The sequence below is a fragment of the Dendronephthya gigantea genome, unplaced genomic scaffold, assembly GCF_004324835.1.
Source record: "Dendronephthya gigantea isolate DGI-Jeju-01 unplaced genomic scaffold, DenGig_1.0 000115F, whole genome shotgun sequence".
NCBI classification, from domain to species: Eukaryota; Metazoa; Cnidaria; class Anthozoa; order Malacalcyonacea; family Nephtheidae; genus Dendronephthya; species Dendronephthya gigantea.
Genome location: NW_021163125.1, coordinates 291,538 through 296,833, shown reverse-complemented (window position 1 = coordinate 296,833; position 5,296 = coordinate 291,538). Strand labels below are relative to the sequence as shown.

At 35.7% G+C, this 5,296-nt stretch overlaps 1 long non-coding RNA gene across 1 annotated transcript; it reads left to right on the top strand.

Moving 5' to 3' along the window:
• The first annotated feature begins 918 nt into the window (after positions 1-918).
• Positions 919-1,890, top strand: LOC114535308. The gene is made up of 3 exons (XR_003688248.1): positions 919-968; positions 1,592-1,688; positions 1,845-1,890. It is a non-coding gene; the product is annotated as an uncharacterized LOC114535308 (long non-coding RNA).
• Positions 1,891-5,296: the final 3,406 nt, after the last annotated feature.

Genomic DNA, 5,296 nt, shown 5'->3' with positions numbered 1-5,296 from the left:
GGTACTCTAGAAATCTACATACTCTATACGCTATTTTTCTATAAAAGTTTGGTGCGTGCGTATTTTGAAATTCCCATGCCGACGAAATCGTTCTAAATTTGTAGTTTCAAAACATTTCGAGTGAAAAACTTATATCATGTTAAAATGATATGTTTGGGAATTTCAAAATACGCAATAAAAAATGTTCATGTAGGGCTTATTTTGGATAAATGCACCATTTTTGGTATCTGCAATATATTCAGGGATAAAAACAAAGCAACATTTACAACATGGCATTGCAGTAATGAAGAAATACATTAAATAACAACAAATCATAACATTGTCACAATCGTATATCTCCGCTTTAAAACTCTCATTTACTAGTTTATTTAAAATAGTAAATGTTTTCCATGTCCGTGTTTTCCATGTCCGCGTTTTCTATGTCCGCGTTTTCCATGTCCGCGTTTTCCATATCCGTGTTTTCCATGTCCGCGTTTTCCATGTCCGCGTTTTCCATGTCCGCGTTTTCCATGTCCGCGTTTTCCATGTCCGTGTTTTCCATGTCCGTGTTTTCCATGTCCGCGTTTTCCATGTCCGTGTGTCCGTGTCCGTGTGTCTGTGTGTCCGTGTCCGCGTTTTCCAGCTAACCGTGTTAATGCATGTTATTCTCAGTATAAGTACTCGTTAATTGTCATATCACATATGTTATCCTAATTAGCTTTATATGTGTTATATACTCGTTTATAGTTAGTTTTTGTGGGTAGCCTGCGCATGCGCGGCTAACCACTATGTAGTCGAAAAAGTGTCCGGATGTGTATTTGTGTGTGGGTGCCACATCTTCGGCAATAGCCGGATATACGAAAGATGACGAACGGTACGTTCGTGTTACGATTGGCTATAGTTTTTCTACTTCCGGAAAATTTCGTTGTTTTCGAAGGACGGAAGAGACCGAAGTCCTGTAATTACGTTTCTCAAATTTTAAAGCGAAGGTGAGTACTTTAAAGTTTGTGTATTTTTGTGACATTTGTTATTTTTATCGCTCGCTTTTCTACCGTGCTCGAGGAATTTCGATCACAATCGGATTATTGGAGCGTACATATTATATATTCGGGGCAAACTTGCCTGCACTGACGGTTTGTCAGGCGCTCTACGTGTCGAAGGTGCACGTATCAAAATCAAATCAAATCAAATCAAAATATCAAAAATCAAATCAAAAATCAAATAAACTGGAGCCATTGTTGCTCGCACTGGTCGTCATAGATCAGGGTACTATTCACGTGAAAGGCCACGTATCAAAACTAAACCTAGCCATTGTGCAGGTATTGAAACTAAACCTAGCCATTGTGCAGGTATTGAAACTAAACCTAGCCATTGTGCAGGTATTGAAATTGAACCCAGCCATTGTGCGGGTAAATAAAACGACAGCCGTTGTGCTGGTATACTCAAACAAACTATTTAACATTACTGCCAACTTGCATTTACAGCACTTTTTAACAAATATACTGACAACCTTATAATATACCCAAATATTACCTGCCGACTTGCAGGCAAATTACTGACAAATAAGACACTTTAAAAAGTCAAGAATTGACATTTGGTTTCTGAGTTCTAGACCATAAATATGGGTGTGACTATTGAAGTTTATCGGGCCAGGATTGGTTCACATCACAATTTTACACATTGTCGCAACAGTTTGTGTCGTCTTAAAGGTATACTTTGGAATCAATTACTATTAATGTTTTACTTTAATGTATTCTGCTTGCCTTATCTCAAAAGCCAATTGAATAAGAGCCAAAAAAACAGTGAATTTGCTTATGTATGTTCAAATGATATACTATAATAATGTTTATGTGCCATTATTTAAGACTTTCAAATGATGTGGAGGAAAATCCAGGTCCTAGGACTATAAATATAGTTGACCCTGCTTGTACAATCCATGCTGATTTTAATCAAGGTAATGACTTAATGTTGGGTGAATGCTGGTAAACAGTGTGTTGCCATGTCACTATATGCAATTGTTTACAAAGAAATTAAATCAGTCAATATTTGGGACAAGTCAATTCTGAACACAATTTTAGTAAGTGGAAACAGTTTGTATTGTGTTATCAGCCGAAGTATAAATAAGAGTTATTTATTATTAACTGATGTCCCTGAGTATGTAGACATAGATAATCATACCTTTAATTTGCAATACAGTGATTCCTTTTCAGGAGCATTATATTTGAGTGAAAATAGTTTTCCATATGTGACTCTTGAGCATGCTTTGAATGAAGTATTTTATTCTTTAAACTATAAAAGTTGTTTACTTACAATTGGTATGAACACTGTGGCAATCATGATGCCTTTTCCTGGTGTGTTTAAAGTGTTTGATTCTCATTCTCGAGATATGTATGGTAGACCATCCGCATTGCATTATTGTGTTTGATATCAGTGGAAGGGATAGAAAATCTTGGAGAGTATTTTCGGTTAACATCAAGGTGCAATGAAGCAAATATTGTTTTGCCATTTGAGTTAAAGGGCGTAAAGTGCATCAATAATAATGATTTAGAACACTAGTATTGTCTACAGAAGATAATGGAAATACAGATATGACAGATACTACTCAGCTATTGAACAACATAATGTTAACAGAAAAGAGTTGAACAGTCAAATAATTGGTAGTCAAATAAATACATGTAGGAAAAGGGTGAGACCAGATGAGTCCACTCAGCAAAGGGAAACTAAACTTGCAAAAAAAAGAAATGCTAAGAAAGTAAGAAGGCAAAATTCAGCAGAGGAAAAAGAAGCTAGACTTGCAAAAAATAGAAATGCTGAGAAATTAAGAAGACAAAATGAGTCGCAGAGGCAAAGGAAGCTAGACTTGCAAAAATAGAAATGCTGTGAAAGTAAGAAGACAAAATGAGTCAGCAGAGGAAAAGGAAGCTACTTGCAAAAAATAGAAATTATGAAAGTAAGAAGACAAAATGAGTCAGCAGAGGAAAAGGAAGCTAGACTTCAAAAAATAGAAATATCAGAAAGTAAGAAGAAATGAGTCAGCAGAGGAAAAGGAAGCTAGACTTGCAAAAAATTAATGCTAAGAAAGCAACAAAACAAAATGAAACTACTGAGCAAAGGAATGCAACAATTGCAAAAGAGAAAGAAAGAAAGAGAGCTTCTAGAAAAAATACTGCTTGAAAAGCAAAAGAAAAGTAATGAATCACATTCAGTTCAAAATATTGCAAATGCTGAGAATTGTTACTTGCCTAGTGAAGATATTGTACATTGACACTTGTGAGAAATTTTCATAATTCTGTATCTACAGGACCTTTGTATGTTTGCACTTGCTGTGACCAATTATGGTATAAACATTCTGTTTCTCTGGCAGACAGACTAAGAATGGTCAATCCTGATATAACAAGTATCTACAAAATATAAAAAGTGTTGATAACATTGAATGGCTTTGTCAAACTTGTAACAACCATTTAAGAAAGCAAAGTCCCCCTTGTGCAATTGCTAATGGCATGAAATTTCCAGAAAGACCTTCTTTCTTTGATCTAAATGAACTAGAATGTCGACTTATTGCTCCTCGGTTGGCATTTCAAAAGATTTTTCAGGCCCCAAGAGGTGGCCAACTCAAGATTACAGGTAATGTTGTCAATGTGCCTGCAGATGTAAACAGCACTGTTAATGTGCTGCCCAGACTATCAGATGAGATGGGTACTATTAAAGTTCAACTTAAACGAAGATTACAATACAAAAGCTCTGCACTTTCAATGAATAAGACCTCACAAAGTAATGCAAGCAACTGCATGGTTAATTAACACAAGTGCTTTGTATCAAGATCAAGGATTATTATAAACCAGAATTGGTTGAAACCTGGAAGAGTCATTGGATGTGACCAGTGATATTGAGACATCAAATGGTGAAGATGATTTAACATCAAACCTCCCTGAAGATGAATGGAGTGAGGCTGAAGCAGAAATACCAGCTGGAGTAACTGATAGTATGTTGACTCCTCCAGACTTTGTCAGTGATAGTGAGACAGGAAATCTATAATGTTGCTCCTGGTGAAGGTAACAGGCCGTTGAGTATATTTAGAGATCAGTACTCTGAAGAAATGTCATATCCAGGCATATTTCTTGGACAAAAAAGACCTGATGATAAACAAAGGTTAAGAAGTGTTTACTATAGTGACATATGTAAATCTGAGTTAAGAAGATCTGATCGACGAGCTGCCATGTGTGTTGAAAATATATTCTTCAAAGCTAAGAAGTTACAAATGAAATTCTTGATTGGTCAGTCACAGATTGCACTCCGAAAAAACAAAATAGGTACAGAACACTTACTGCTGGAGACCTAAAAACTGCAGAAGGTTTACAAAGTTTAATAAACCATGATGATGGTTTCAGATTCTTGAAAACTCTTAGGGGTTCACCACCTTATTTTGAACGAGCCAAAAAAGACTTGTTTGCCATGATTCGTCAGTTAGGACCAGCATCATTATTTTGCAGTTTCTCGTCAGCAGAAACCAAATGGAATCATTTATTAAGAATTCTTGGTAAACTTATTGATCACAAGGATTATAGTGATGACGAATTGAACAATCTTAATTGGGAGGAAAGGTGTCGACTAATACAAAGTGACCCAGTAACCTGTTCAAGACATTTTGATTTTCAGTTCAATACCTTCTTAAAAGATGTCTTAATGAGTGAGCTTGCTCCATTAGGAAAAATTAAAGATTGGTTTTATAGAGTTGAATACCAACAGCGGGGATCACCTCATATTCATATGTTGATATGGCTTGAAAATGCACCTGTGTTTGGTGTTGATAAAGATGAAGATGTTGTTGCTTATATTGATAGCATAATTACCTGCAGCAAACCAGAAGATGATACAGAATTACTTGATCTTGTAAATAGACAGACACACAGACATTCTCATACTTGCAGGAAAAAGTCTAAAATATTTGTAGATTCAACTATCCACAACCACCAATCAGATGTACTCAGATTCTTTATCCACTCGATGGAGATATCTCTTCAACTGTTGCTAAAGCCAGCAAAGAATTGTGGAAAGAGATTAAAACGAAACTAAATGATTTTAAGGAAGGTAAAGACATTACTTTTGATGAATTAGTACAAGAGTTAGGTGTTTCGGAACGGCAATATTTCTTGCTATACGATCATCTTTGAATACTCGACAATCTTCTTAAAAAGAAGTCCAAATGAATTAAGAATCAATAATTACAATCCTGTTTGCCTTCGGGCATGGCGAGCAAATATGGACATTCAATATGTCTTAGATGTATATGCATGTGCAATGTATATTGTATCATATA